This window comes from Procambarus clarkii, chromosome 54 (assembly GCF_040958095.1).
Source record: "Procambarus clarkii isolate CNS0578487 chromosome 54, FALCON_Pclarkii_2.0, whole genome shotgun sequence".
Taxonomy (NCBI): Eukaryota; Metazoa; Arthropoda; class Malacostraca; order Decapoda; family Cambaridae; genus Procambarus; species Procambarus clarkii.
In genome coordinates, this window is record NC_091203.1 from 17,661,782 (window position 1) to 17,677,919 (window position 16,138).

Consider the following 16,138-nt stretch of genomic DNA (forward strand, 5'->3'; position numbering starts at 1 on the left):
GGAGAGTTTTATCTGATTGATGTATAAATTACTTTTAATTTTACAGAATATTATTGTTATACTGAATTTATTATTATATAAATAACTTAATTTTACAGAATCATCTATCAACGCACATCCACAAGTTGAGGAGGAGGATGTGACCTTCCAGATTTCTGAAGTACTGAAACATGCACCAAACAGGCCTGGTGGATCTAGGTACAAGGTAAAATAATTAAATTTTTTTTTTTTTTTTTACTAATTGTCCGATATATATATATATATATATATATATATATATATATATATATATATATATATATATATATATATATATATATATATATATATATATATAAATATATATATAATGTGTCGTACCTAGTAGAGAGAACGCACATCTCAGCCTACTATGCAAGGCCCGATTTGCCTAATAAGCCAAGTTTTCATGAATTAATGTTTTTTCGACTTCCTAACCTAACATTTTCAGCTACCTAACCTAACCTATAAAGATAGGTTAGGTTCGGTCATATATCTATATTAATTTTAACTCCAATAAAAAAAGAATTGGCCTCATACATAATGAAATGGATAGCCTTATCATTTCATAAGAAAAAAATAGAGAAAATATAATAATTCATGAAAACTTGGCTTATTAGGCAAATCGGGCCTTGCATAGTAGGCTGAAAAGTGCGTTCTGGCTACTAGGTACGACATATATATATATAATATATATATATATATATATATATATATATATATATATATATATATATATATATATATATAGTGTGTGTGTGTGTGTAATTACCTAAGTGTAGTTACAGGATGAGACCGTCTTCCCAGCACTCTTTGTCATATAACGCTTTGAAACTACTGACAGTCTTGGCCTCCACCACCTTCTCACCTAACTTGTTCCAACCGTCTACCACTATTTGCGAAAGTGAATTTTCTTATATTTCTTTAGCATCTGTGTTAAGCTAGTTTCAATCTATGACCTCCTGTTCTTGAAGTTCCAGGTCTCAGGAAATCTTCCCTGTCGATTTTATCAATTCCTGTTACTATTTTGTATGTAGTGATCATATCACCTCTTTCTTCTGTCTTTTAGTTTTGGCATATTTAATGCCTCTAACCTCTCCTCGTAGCTCTTGCCCTTCAGTTCTGGGAGCCACTTAGTAGCATGTCTTTGCACCTTTTCCAGTTTGTTGATGTGCTTCTTAAGATATGGGCCAACTTCTGTTGTTGGGCACCACACAACAGCTGCATATTCTAGCTTTGGCGTAACAAAAGTCATGAACAATTTCTTTAGTATATCACCATCCATGTATTTAAACGCAATTCTAAAGTTAGAAAGCGTAGCATAGGCTCCTCGCACAATATTCTTTATGTGGTCCTCAGGTGATAGTTTTCTATCTAGAACCACCCCTAGATCTCTTTCTTTATCAGAATTCTTTAAAGATTTCTCACATAATGTATAGGTTGTGTGGGGTCTATGTTCTCCTGTTCCACATTCCATAACATGGCATTTATTAACATTAAATTCCATTTGCCAAGTGGTGCTCCATATACTTATTTTATCCAGGTTTTCTTGAAGGGCATGACAATCATCTAAATTTCTTATCCTTCCTATTATCTTAGCATCATCAGCAAACATGTTCATGTAATTCTGTATACCAACTGGTAGATCATTTATGTAGACAATAAACATCACTGGTGCAAGAACTGAACCCTGTGGTACTCCACTTGTGACATTTCTCCAGTCCGATACATTGCCTCTGATTACTGCCCTCATTTTTCTATCAGTCAGAAAATTTTTCATCCATGTTAGAAGCTTACCTGTCACCCCTCCAATATTTTCCAGTTTCCAGAACAACCTCTCTATGTGGAACTCTGTCGAATGCCTTTTTTAGGTCCAGATAGATGCAGTCAACCCAACCATCTCTTTCCTGTAATATATCTGTTGCTCGATCATAGAAACTGAGTAAATTCGATACACAGGATCTTCCAAATCGAAAACCATACTGTCTGTCTGAAATTATATCATTTCTCTCCAGGTGTTCTACCCATTTAGTTTTAATTATTTTTTCCAATATTCCAATTCCAATTTTTTCCAATAATGTCTGTGTGTGTATGTATATTTGTGTTGTTGAATATGACCGAAAGTCATAGTCTTTCTGCCCCTCTCCTTACTGCTATTGTTGTTTCTCGCATCTTTGTATTGCTTGTATGTTTGGGCAATTTTTCCCCTTTTCCTAGTTCTGCATCTCTGCTTTAGTATAAATTTTGTTGTGCCATTATCATATATTTCACAAAACTTGACATACATCTCATTTACTTCATGTCCTAACAGCAAGTGTTTGTCAAATTCCTTAAGGAAATATCTGAGTTCCCCATAATGACCTCTCCACAAGTCACGTTTTTCAACTGCTTCAAGCTCATTTTGTTCCAGATTATAATGCATTGCATACTTTATTCCCAAAAAGACATGGTCACTTTTACCCAAGTGACCATGTCACTTGGGTAAAAGGAGGGAGGTACTGAAAGGAGGAAAAGGGAGGTACCAAAGGAGGGAGGTACTGAATGATAAATATATCTTTCTCTTTCCTGGTAAATATAATATCCAGCATGGAGGGAACATCCCCTTCCCTCATCCTCGTAGCTTGTTTAACATGTAGAAACATGAATGTTTACAGGGTGAGGTTTACGAAATTATATATATATATTTATATATAATTGGTCTCTGGTCTATATATATATATATATATATATATATATATATATATATATATATATAAATATATATATATATATATATATATAAATATATATATATATATATATATATATATATATATATATATATATATATATATATATATATATATATATATATATATAAAGTTTGTGTGTGTGTAATTTATATAAATAAATAATTAAATATTAATTTTGTTAATATCTTTTCAGGGAAAGCTTGCAAGTACAATTCGTATACAAGAGGGGCAACAAGAGCCAGAGGATGTCTACTAAGAAAATATATAAGTCTTTATCCTCACACTCTTGATATATGGTCTTCTCTGGTCTCTTTATTTTCTCTCCTCACAAATGTCCCTTTTTTTTATTTCTTTTACGTTTCTCTCCTGTTTTTCTTAACTTTTAATCTCTCCTTTCCTCCTCTCTTCTAACACCTCTCGTTTCCTGTCTCTTCTAGCTTCTCTCTTCCTTTACTTTTTATATTTGTGGTATTCATTTATGTCATTTTTATTTTGTATATTTTTCTTGTATCTTTTTCTTATCTTGTGTTTCTCTTCCCCTTCTCTTCAATGATTTCTCATTTCTCTCCTCTCTCTGTTGTTTCTGTTCTGTCTTCTCTCTCCTTGCCTTAATTTTGTTCTGTCTCCTCTTTTGTTGTCTGTCTGTCTGTCTGTCTGTCTGTCTGTCTGTCTGTCTGTCTGTCTGTCTGTCTGTCTGTCTGTCTGTCTGTCTGTCTCTCTGTCTCTCTGTCTGTCTGTCTGTCTGTCTGTCTCTCTGTCTGTCTGTCTGTCTGTCTCTCTGTCTCTCTGTCTCTCTGTCTGTCTGTCTGTCTGTCTCTCTCTCTCTCTCTCTCTCTCTCTCTCTCTCTCTCTCTCTCTCTCTCTCTCTCTCTCTCTCTCTCTCTCTCTCTTTCTTTCTTTCTCTTTCTTTCTCTTTCTCTCGCTCTCTCTCTGGCTCTCTTGCTCTCTCTCTCTCTCTCTCTCTCTCTCTCTCTCTCTCTCTCTCTCTCTCTCTCTCTCTCTCTCTCTCTCTCTCTCTCTCTCTCTCTCTCGCTCTCTCTCTCTTGCTCTCTTGCTCTCTCTCTCTCTCTGGCTCTCTCTCTCTCTCTCTCTGGCTCTCTCTCTTTGGCTCTCTCTCTCTGGCTCTCTCTCTCTCTCTGGCTCTCTCTCTCTCTGGCTCTCTCTCTCTCTGGCTCTCTCTCTCTCTGGCTCTCTCTCTCTCTGGCTCTCTCTCTCTCTCTGGCTCTCTCTCTCTCTCTGGCTCTCTCTCTCTCTCTGGCTCTCTCTCTCTCTGGCTCTCTCTCTCTCTGGCTCTCTCTCTCTCTGTCTCTCTCTCTCTCTCTGGCTCTCTCTCTCTCTCTGGCTCTCTCTCTCTCTCTCTGGCTCTCTCTCTCTCTCTCTGGCTCTGGCTCTCTCTCTCTCTCTCTGGCTCTGGCTCTCTCTCTCTCTCACTCTGGCTCTGGCTCTCTCTCTCTCACTCTGGCTCTGGCTCTCTCTCTCTCTCTCTCTGGCTCTGGCTCTCTCTCTCTCTCTCTCTGGCTCTCTCTTTCTCTCTGGCTCTCTCTCTCTCACTCTGGCTCTGGCTCTCTCTCTCTCACTCTGTCTCTCTCTCTCTCTGGCTCTGGCTCTCTCTCTCTCTCTCTGGCTCTGTCTCTCTCTCTCTGGCTCTCACGCTCTCTCTGGCTCTCTCTCTCTCTCTGGCTCTCTCTTTCTCTCTGGCTCTCTCGCTCTCTCTCGCTCTCTCGCTCTCTCTGGCTCTCTCGCTCTCTCTGGCTCTCTTTCTCTTTGGCTCTCTTTCTCTCTGGCTCTCTCTCTCTGGCTCTCTCTCTCTCTCTGGCTCTCTCGCTCTCTCTGGCTCTCTCGCTCTCTCTGGCTCTCTTTCTCTCTGGCTCTCTCTGGCGCTCTCTTTCTCTCTGGCTCTCGCTCTCTCTGGCTCTCTCTCTCTGGCTCTCTCTCTCTCTGTCTCTCTCTCTGGCTCTCTCTCTCTCTCTCTCTCTCTCTCTGGCTCTCTCTGGCTCTCTCTCTCTCTCTGGCTCTCTCTTTCTCTCTGGCTCTGTCTCTCTCTCTCTCTCTCTCTCTGGCTCTCTTTCTCTCTCTGGCTCTCTCTCTCTCTCTCTCTGGCTCTCTCTCTCTCTCTGGCTCTCTCTCTCTCACTCTGGCTCTGGCTCTCTCTCTCTCACTCTGTCTCTCTCTCTCTCTGGCTCTGGCTCTCTCTCTCTCTCTCTGGCTCTGTCTCTCTCTCTCTGGCTCTCTCGCTCTCTCTGGCTCTCTCTCTCTCTGGCTCTCTCTTTCTCTCTGGCTCTCTCGCTCTCTCTCGCTCTCTCGCTCTCTCTGGCTCTCTCGCTCTCTCTGGCTCTCTTTCTCTCTGGCTCTCTTTCTCTCTGGCTCTCTCTCTCTGGCTCTCTCTCTCTCTCTGGCTCTCTCGCTCTCTCTGGCTCTCTCGCTCTCTCTGGCTCTCTTTCTCTCTGGCTCTCTCTGGCGCTCTCTTTCTCTCTGGCTCTCGCTCTCTCTGGCTCTCTCTCTCTGGCTCTCTCTCTCTCTGTCTCTCTCTCTGGCTCTCTCTCTCTCTCTCTCTCTCTCTCTCTCTGTCTCTCTCTGGCTCTCTCTCTCTCTCTGGCTCTCTCTTTCTCTCTGGCTCTGTCTCTCTCTCTCTCTCTCTCTCTGGCTCTCTTTCTCTCTCTGGCTCTCTCTCTCTCTCTCTCTGGCTCTCTCTCTCTCTCTCTCTGGCTCTCTCTCTCTCTCTGGCTCTCTCTCTCTCTCTGGCTCTCTATTTCTCTGGCTCTGTGGCGCTCTCTCTCTGGCTCTGGGTCTCTCTCTCTGGCTCTCATATTTCATTTGATTTAAAAATGTCTGAGATTTTTTACTTAATCTAAGTTATATTGCATGGTGCTAATATGAATATTATACATGACTGTTTTTTCTTTTCTTTCTCTTTCTCCCTTTCTTTCTTTCTCTTTCTTTCCTTCTCTCTCTTTTTCTTTCTCTTTCTACATGAATATTATACTTGACTGTGTTTACATTCACTTGTAGATTTTTATTTTTAGTTAATTAGTCCTAAACTTTTGATTAATAGATTTTTATTATTAGTCATAGAAAAACTATAGTGTTATATGTATACTCGGAAAATTTTACTTGTTTTAGTTTTAAGTAACAATAACTGCTTGTAACGTCAGACTGATCTCAGCATGACATGAATCACAGGCTGCTTGATCACAAAATCTATTGTGTTCACATATTGCATATATAGATTTTTAAATTTTTACTTTTATATTCTGTTATATAGTCTATATATTTCGAGCTATTAAATATATTTTGTTGTATTACTCATTCTTAATTAAATAAATATAATATTTTAATTCTCTTTTTGTACCCTATTTATTTGTAATTTACACATACATATATAGGATGTCCATTTCTTTCTCAGATATGTCTTCTTTCTTTCTCTCCCTTTCTATTTCAGATATGAATTAAAAAATTATTATACCCTAATTTACCCTAAACGTTTTAATGTAGGTAATTAAAAGATTATAAAAAAGTTTTTAGAAATGTTAATTATTTACGTTCTAAGGTTGTATATAAAAGTTCTCAAAAAACCTTTTCTAAACGTAATTATAAACGTGCTGAAAACAATGAAATGTCGTTTTTAGGATGTTTTAAAAACATGAAAATGTTTGCTGGGTATAGACTTCTTTGATCCCAATATTTGTGAAATTATTCTCCAAGTTTGTTTAATGTTGCTCTTTATTTGGGTAAATTTATCTTCGTAGTATTTAGTTTTGGCTCGTCTAATTATCTTAGATAGCAATAATGAGTAATTCTTTGAGAATTCTTTGGAGACAATTCCTAACCTATACTTCTTCTCAAGGTCATGTTTTTTATTAATAGATTTAAGTATTCCCTTTGTAAGCCAGGGATTGTTAAGCCTTTTGGTTGTGACTTGTTTTGTAAGCATAGGACAGTGGGTATTATAAAGGCTAAGAGTTTTTTGAAGAAAAGATTGAACTGCTAGGTTGATGTCCTCTATGTTACCTAACTCGGACTCCCAGTTGACATTATCAGTAGCAGTTATAAAATTGTCTATAGCAGTTTCATTATGTAGTCTAAAACGTATCTCTCTTGACTCAAGAGGTGGTTTGCTAATGTTAGTTAAGAGAAATGTGGGGTAATGGTCTGTAGTGCTATCGGTGATTATACCTGAAGTAAGCGGAGAGGTTATGTTTGTCCAGATGTGATCTAGAGTCGTGGCAGTGCTATCAGTGATTCTAGTAGGTCTAGTGATTAAGGGTATGAGGAAGCAGGAATTCATACAGTTGAGGAAGCTAACAGCAGTAGGGTGTTCTGGCTCGCAGAGGTCAATATTAAAGTCCCCTGCGATAATTAGGTGGTTTTTGTTCAGTCTGTTATCAAGTATTAGATTTCTAAGGTTTGAGTTGAATTCGGACACATCAGTGTTAGGAATTCTATAAACTGCACCCACAGACAGGACAGACTCGGCACCCTTGAATCTGAAGCTGGCGAAGATATACTCCCCATAGCAGTCTCTAGTTTTAATTTCTTTTAAGCATGTTAGTTCTTGGTGGTAGTAAAGAGCAGTGCCACCACCTCTCTGAAGTTGACAACAGTTGTGAATTGCTGAGTAGTTAGGCATGTTAAAGAGTTGAGTAGTATCCTCTTTCAACCATGTTTCAGTAAGTATAATAAAAGAGTATTTGTTGTCAATAGCTTCAATCAAGGCACTAACATCATCGAAGTGTTTACCTAGGGATCTAACGTTCAAATTGATTACAGAGATATTGTGATTATGAGTTACTACATTGTTTACATCATGTGCTGCAAAATATCTGCAATTTAGATCATTAAAGTGATTATTGTCATAGATAGTGGATAAGAGGTTAAGTTCTGGGTCTATACTTGACTGCATAAAAAAAGCTGATTGCAGGAAAAACAAGGAAAGAAAGGCAAATTACAAGGTAGAAATAAGCTATAAAATAGGGAAAAAAATATACACAATACTGTGCAAAACAAACACAAAAGGGGCTTACAGGGGTACAATGGAGTAAGGGAGTATGGCTAGGCTAGGCAACCTAGGTAATAAATGAGATTAAAGAAAAAACATATAAACATGGACTATACAAAACACAAGAAATAGATATACAAAACAAAAATATAAACAAGACTAAGCAATACAAAAACAAATTGAGCAAAAATGAAAAATGAGGTAGATTGCTTACAAGTACTCTCAGGTACACTGTAAGTAACAATAGATAGATAATATATATCAATATAGATAAGAATGTCACGATACAATAAGATAAGCAGTTACAGGAACAGATGAAAACAAATCTGCTGTAAAATAGAAAGTAATTATAGCAAAACACAACAATATAATAATATAACAATACAATAAGAGCTTACAAAGTATTGAGTCTGCTAAATTAGAGAATAATTATGGCAAAACAACAATAAATGCAAGTAAACAAAAGAATTGAAACAATTAGAGGTAGAATTAAGGTCACTAGATAGCGATGGAGGATACACAAGTTTGGTGGAGAGAACAAAAAATCAGTAGAGACTGTCAAGATGAATATATAAAAAAATTTGACAAATGATAATTGTAAAGTAAAATAATCTTAAAGATAATAAATTTTATTAAGCTTAGTTTTAACTTATAATTAGTATGAATTTAATTAAAAGAACAAAAATGAGATCAATAATTGATTTCAATAAATGATATAGATCAATACAAATAAATTTAAAATATAAATGGAATAGGGTAAGATTAGATTTAAGAGTAAAATTTTACAATGAAACTGAGGTAGATGCTTGCATAAGTGCATGGAGACTTGATGGATTATTTAGGAAATTATATGAATGAGAGAACATTAGGTAAAAGGTAAGGCAGAGACAGCACCTTAGACAAAGTTAGATTAAGATAGGTTAGGCTCAGGCACTGAAAGAGTTATTTTAAGTACTGGCATTGGTCGGGTTCAGGTTTTCAGATATACCACAATCACTTAAGAAGGCCAGGAGTTGTTGGTCACATTTTATTTCATATCTTTTTCCTGTAATTTCCTTCTTCGCAAAAATCGTACCATTCCTAGTGTAGCACTGCTTGATAAGACCAGGTTTTTGTTTGCGAATTTGGCGCAGCCTGTAGAGGAGGGATCCACGCTGCTTTGTAAGACACTCATTTATATAGAGGTTGGTTTTTTGCTTAGCAGCTGATTGTATGAGGTCAAACTTCGCAGAGGGATTTGCAAGTTTGATGAGCATTCTCCTACTGATACGGGGATTGTTTTTATCTATCCTAATAGCCGATTTGATTTGAACATTGACACTGATCTTTGAATTAATTAGGGTGTTGGCTATGTTACAGCAATCCTCACCTTGTTGTTCATCAGATAGATCAGTAGAGCTAATTATCAGGGAGTCATGAAGTTGTTGTTGCTCTTGGTCATCTCCGGAAGCCGCCTGGTGAATCTGAAGGAGATTGATCTGTTTTTCCAGCTTTTGAAGGAGGTCACTTTGAGCTGAGTGGGTTTCTTCGGCCTGAATCTTACGTATTTGATCCATTGCACCATTTGCAACAGTTTGTATGTTGAGAATTTCTTGGTTGTTGTTCGTCGACGATTCAAGGAGGCAGTCTATGGTATGTTGTTGTCGGGTGACTGTGGCTTGGAGGGCCGAAATAGCTTCTGATTGCATTTTCACAAGGTTGTGCAGTTTCTGGAGCCATGGATTACTTCGGAGAGGTTTGAAGTTTGGACAGGGAGCCATAGATTGAGTGAATTCTACAGCTAGAGATTCGAGGTGAGTTGAAGGGGGGAGTGAGGAGGGGGAGCGGATGCTGTGTTTACCAACATCGGCGAGGGTTGCAGCGTTGCCAGTGTTTCATTCAGAACTCTAGGAGTAATGGAACCAGAGCGAGAGGCACCCCTACCTTGCTTGTTGTTATGTTTGGGCATGTTTTCGGCGAATAGATTCTTGGTAGCGTTTAGCGTAATAGATCCATGAGTGTCGTCGGGGGTTGATCAGTCAGGGAGCTTATTTAATAAGCACCAGGACTGACCAATCCTTATAGACGATCATTGGTGCGGTGGTCACGGTACTGTGTACGTTTAGGGGTGATTCTACACTGTCGGAAAATCCGACACCATTTAATAATATTACATGCAATTTGCAGGTAATATTGCTGCTGCCGTTGTATACACAAATTATCCCATAGAAAATGTAGCTTGTAGTGGAATTTTCCGTCTATAGAAAACGGGATATCGTTGCCACATACTATTATAAATTCACCAGCTATTTTGTTGGGAATTATTCTTAAATACATCAGTCTTTCGACTTTTTACATCATAAAACATCTCATTTGAATTAACTTAATTATCAGTATCAAAATAAAGTAAATGTGACCCTTCTATCAGTTACTGGTATCTGGACAAAGTGCCAAGGCGTGAGGGAGGAAGGAGTAGTCAGCCATCGTTGTTTGACCAGAGTCGTGGGGCAAATTCAGCTCCTATAAATTCTCTTGGATGAGGTGTTGTGGAGACCAAAGTTCTGCCATCATCAACACGCTGTCAACAAACACAAGGGAGGTGTCTTTCCGAAACCCGTTGTTACGGACCCGAGTCCAGCGTCGTAGCATGGAGCAGTGACGACAACGCCATCTGTGAGTCCGCTCCTGAAACCCCCTCCAAATGGACGACGCCATCTAGTGAAGACGGGATATACCAGCCACAGGTGCTGGATTCCCGTCTTAATCAGCTCATAACATAGCCGCTGCTGACCTCTGGTGAGGTGGCGCTTAGACAGCAACGCCATCTATGGAGTGGATAGGTGGACTTTGTGTCTAAGCCTGTAAGTGAGGTTCCCTAGCCCCAGTACTAATGACGTGTCTGATTACAGAGTTGACCTGGGACTGCTGTATTTGACGATGGATCAGTCTACTCAAGGCAGCCAAGGTCTCTCCACGAGTTTGCTGAAGAAGCTGTGAGTCATCCCCGGACGAACACTGCTGAGAGTGTTTACAGGTGTGTATGAATATAATGTCCAAAAGCCTGGCGTGACTCCCCGCAGAAAAGCCTAAAGTTACCCGTGAACGAGCACCAATTGGTACACTGAAACCTAATGTTTATACTCTTTCAATTTGATAACATCAGAATTCGTGTTACGTCTTTCATTTTGGTATCAAATTGTTCGCAATAAAAGCGCGTATTTTAAGACTAGTCCCCTAATAATACCTGGAATTTTAACATTTTAATTATCACAAAATTATTTATATCTTTCCAGTGTTCCGACAAATTTTTGCGTTACATCTTTCATTTGTTATCAAATTTTGCGCAATCTAAACGCGCCTATTTTGATACTATCCCGAGGTCGATTGGATAAAAAATGAATTTTACACTTTTGTAGTGGACGCAAGTCCGGTCCAAAGTTACCGATAGTGGTAATTACTCAAACTGAAAGTATAGTGTAGTAAAGTTCAAAAGTTTATCCTTGTCTAGCAAATAGTTAACCCAAGAGCAATGTTTAAAAAAATTAAGTCATCTGAAGCCTTTTATTCGTTTGAAAGTGTCTTAAGAGGCTAAGATAAATGATTAGTACAGTTTTACGTTACCGTGAAGCGAGAAACTAAAAAATGGCATTTAAATATTATTAAAGTCCGTAGCAATGTGTTTAGGGTCTAACCAAGTTCAGTGATTGGATAATATTATCTAGGAGGTAAAGTCATTATGCAGTTCAGAAGCCGTCAATAAAAAAAAAAAAATTAAACCGTCTTTAAAGTTTTATTAGCTCCTCGTAGGAAGCCAAATTCAACTACATTTCAGAACATCTAAGAAACAGCATTTACTTAATGAAAGGGAAAGTATTATTTGGTCTAAGAGTGGTTAAGCTCTAACTGCTCAGGAAAATAACAGTGAACAATATATCACATTTTAAGCGCGTGGGGAGTTCTTACTACATTAGTAGCTCCAAATGCATACTTTTAACACGAACTAAGCATTATCCTTTCTAAGTTCATTAATAAAATATTACTAACTTCAGCTAATAGAATCAATACATGTTAAACTATAAATTCCACGAAAGGTAACTATTACAATAAACATTGAACAAGATCCTTAAATAAGTTAAAATTTACATTTACCTTAAAACACTTAAAGTATGAGAGAAGGTACTACACAGACAACAGTGGACTGACTGAGGGGTGACGGCGGGCCGGGCACCTCGTTGACTTAACACCAAACACTTTAGGGAAAAGGTAGAAAGTTCCCCACAAAAGCTGCCACGACCACCATAACAGCGCCATCTATTGACAGAACCGTCAGCTTCGCTTCCAGTGGAACAAAATGGTGTGAAGACTCAAAGAGCTTGACTACTTATTTTAATAATTTCCATTAAATCTTTGCATTTCTATTTTATAATTAAATTAAAATAGGAATTTTATTAGCAGGCTTTCTATCGCGTAACTGATTATTAGCAAAAAATATTAGTTTTAGTTCGAATATTTTATTTAGTCTTAGAAAATTTTATTGTGAGTAATTCTAAGACTGTAGACCTAAATGTATATATTTACTACCAAAGGCCTACACTCAACAACGAAGAAGACAGACCATATCAACACTTTCGGCAGCCTTCTCAATGGAAAAAACGAGTCTAAAGATAATCATTGAAGAATTACCTGTTAAAAAATCAGCATGCGATTCGCAGAAGCTCAAAGCAGTCATAGAACAACAAATAGAAAGCATCTCAAGAACTACGACGACTCACATCTTCACAGATGGATCAGTTGATCAAGAAAGAGGTTTTGCTGGGGCAGCAGTTTACACTACAACTATAAAATAAATACTCCCAACTATCAAAAGTCGCCAATGTAACGAAAGAAAGATCCACTGGGATATGGTACGAACAAGCCACTGGAATATGGTACGAACTAGCCACTGGGTATTACTCTTTCAAGCCTGACAAAAAGATATCCAGAGACATTGCAGTAGCCATACACAGATTCAGACATAGTTACAAGGGCTACTGGGAGGTAATAAACCCATGGCTGCAGAAACTGCACAGCCTTGTGCTCCTGCAATCTGAAGCTATTTCGGCCCTCCCAGCCACAGTCACCCAACAACAACAAACCATAGACCGCCTTCTTGAATCGTCGACGAACATTAACCAAGAAATTCTCAACTTACAAGCTGTTGCAGACGACGCAATGGATCAAATACATAAGATTCAGGCCGAGGAAACCCACTCAGCTCAAAGTGACTTCCTACAAAAGCTAGAAAAACAAATAAATCTCCTTCAGATTCACCAGGCGGCTTCCGAAGACTACCTAGAGCAGCAACAACTTCATGACTCCATGATAATTAGCTCTACTGATCTACCTGATGAACAACAAGGTGAGAATTGTTGTAACGTAGCCCACGTTAATTCAAAGATCAAAGTCAATGTTGATATTAAATCAGCTGTCAGGATAGATAAAAACAGTTCCCGTAGCAGTAGGAGAATGCTCATCAAACTTGCAAATTCCGCTGTTAAGTTTAACCTCATACAATCAGCTGCTAAGCAAAAAACCAACCTCTATATAAATGAGTGCCTTACAAAGCAGCGTTGATCCCTCCTCTTCAGGCGTAAAATTCGCAAACTAAACCCTGGTCTTATCAAGCAGTGCTTGATACGACCAGGGTTTAATTGGAATGGAACGATCATTGTAAAGAAATAAAGTGCAGGAAAAAGATATGAAATAAAGTGTGACCAACAACTACTGGCCTTCTTTAGTGATTGTGGTATATCTAAAAACCTTAACCCGACCAATGCCAATACTGAAAATAACTCTTTGAGTGCCTGAGCCTAACCTAACTTAATCTAACCTTGTCCAAGGTGCTGTCTCTGCCTTAACATTTAACTAATGTTCTCTCATTCATATAAGTTCCTAAGTAATCAGTCTCCATGCACTTATACAAGCATCTACCTCAGTATCATTGTAAAATTTTACTCTTAAATCTAATCTTACCCTATTCCTTTTAAATTTAATTGTACTGATTTATGTCATTTATTGTAATTAATTATTGATCTCATTTTGTTTTCTTAATTAAGTTCATACTAATTATAGGTTAAAAACTAAGCTAAATAAAATTAATTATCTTTAAGATTATTTTACTTTACAATTATCATTTGTCTCATTTTTTGGTAATATATTCATCTTGACAGTCTCTACTGATTTTTTGTTTTCTCCACCAAACTTGTGTTCCCTCATGGCAATCTAATGATCTTTATTCTACTTCTAATTGTTTAAATTTTTGGTATACTTGCATTTATTGTTGTGTTTTGCTATAATAATTCTAAAATTGCAGCAGACTTAGTATTTATGTAAAGATCTACCTCAGTGTTATAGTAAAATATTGCTCATAAATATAATCTTACGGTGTTATTTTTGTTTAATTTTTAAATTTAATTGTAATTTGATTTATACATCATTTACTGTAATTAATTATTCAGTTCATTTTGTTTTCTTAAGATCAAACTAATTATAGGTTCACAACTAAGCTATATTAAATAATTTATTTTTAAGATTATTTTTACTTTACGATTATTATTTGTTTCATTATTTTTTGCTATATATTATTTATGTCAGTCTACTGATTTTTTCTTCTCTCTTAACCTAACTTGTGTATCCTTCGTGGCTATGTACGGTGATATTTACTCTACTTCATATTGTTTTTATTTTTTGTGTACCTACATTTATTGTTGTGTTTTCCTATAATTACCTTCTATTTACAGCAGATTTAATATTTAACTGTTCCTGTAATTGCTTGTCTTATTGTATCGTGACATTATTGCATCTATATGCATACTGATATTGATTCTGATCGAAATCTTCTGTCTCATATCCACACAAATCAGCACATTGATCATCATTATTGCAGGTATTACACAGCAAATCTTGCAAAAAACAAACTCCTAAATAGCACCTGCTTATCAGTTTACAACCAAAATGTTAGATCACTTGGTAAACATTTTGATGATATGAATGCACTACTCACAGCACTAGGTACTAAATTATCATTCATCATTTTAACAGAAACTTGGCTAAGTAAAGACTATACCCAACTCTTCAACTTAACTGGTTATAAAGCCATTCATAACTGCAGGCCTAACAAAAAAGGAGGTGGCACAGCAATATATTACAAAGATACCTTCATCTGCAATAGTGTCATTAGTGATAGAGACGACTGTTGTGAATATACCTTTGCCAAGTTCTCCAGTAAATCCCTTAAATCCTCCCTGACTATAGATTTATGCCATCTATAGATTTCCTAATACCAACATAGCTTCATTCTCAGACAACGTAAAGAATCATATCACAAATAACAATCTCAACAAAAATCACATCATTCTAGGAGGTCATTTCAATATTGACCTGGGTCTTCAAAATAACCCTCAAGTTGACTATTTTCGTAACAGCATGCACTCCTGTATGCTAATCCCCACAATCACCAAGCCCACCCGAGTCACTCAAACATCTGCCACTACCTACCTGGGAGCCGGTCGGCTGAGCGGACCGCACACTGGACTTGTAATCCTGTGGTCCCGGGTTTGATCCCGGGCGCCGGCGAGAAACAATAGGCAGAGTTTCTTTCACCCTATGCCCCTGTTACCTAGCAGTAAAATAGGTACCTGGGTGTTAGTCAGCTGTCACGGGCTGCTTCCTGGGGGTGGAGGCCTGGTCGAGGACCGGGCCGCGGGGACACTAAAGCCCCGAATTCATCTCAAGATAACCTCAAGAAGATAACCTTGGATCACTTATGGACTAATATAACAGCTCCCCTTACATCTGGGGTAATCTATGACAGAACAACTGACCACTAACCTACCTTCCACATAGCAAACATGGACACAGCACCACCAGAAAGCAAGAAACTCTCATTCAGGCTACACAGTGAATCAGCCTTAGGCAAACTCTCTAATGCACTTCACAATATTAACTGGGAATCTGAATTCAATAATACACAGGATATAAACTCATTAACTAACCTCTTTCTCTACAAAACTCTAAGCCTCTACAACACTCACTGTCCCCTCCTTACCAAACAAGTAATTGACAAAAGAATAAACAATCCGTGGCTCACAAGTGGCATACTCAAATCAATCAACAAAAAACTGGAATAAGAAAAAAAATTTAGGATTGGCCTAGTTACAAAGGAAGTAGTTAAAAGGTACTCATCAGTGCTTACCAGTATCATAAGAAAAGTTAAACTTGCATATTATGAGACTAGATTCAAAGAAGCAAAAGGCAACATGAAAAGCACATGGAATATCATCTCTAATATCCTAGGAACTAAACAACACTCCCACAACCAGATAACACTCTCTAAGGATGTCTTTACACCGTCAACTGATTTAGAGTTTGGCAA

The 16,138-nt window shown here is 37.7% G+C and overlaps 1 protein-coding gene across 1 annotated transcript in view; it reads right to left on the reverse strand.

Moving 5' to 3' along the window:
• LOC123752792 (uncharacterized) overlaps positions 1-11,924 on the reverse strand; it is an 85,680-nt gene extending 73,756 nt beyond the window's left edge. The window contains exon 1 of the mRNA XM_069305152.1: positions 11,875-11,924. The gene's annotated coding sequence lies outside the window, so the exon portion shown is untranslated. The remainder of the gene's footprint in view (positions 1-11,874) is intronic.
• Between the last annotated feature and the right edge of the window lie 4,214 nt (positions 11,925-16,138).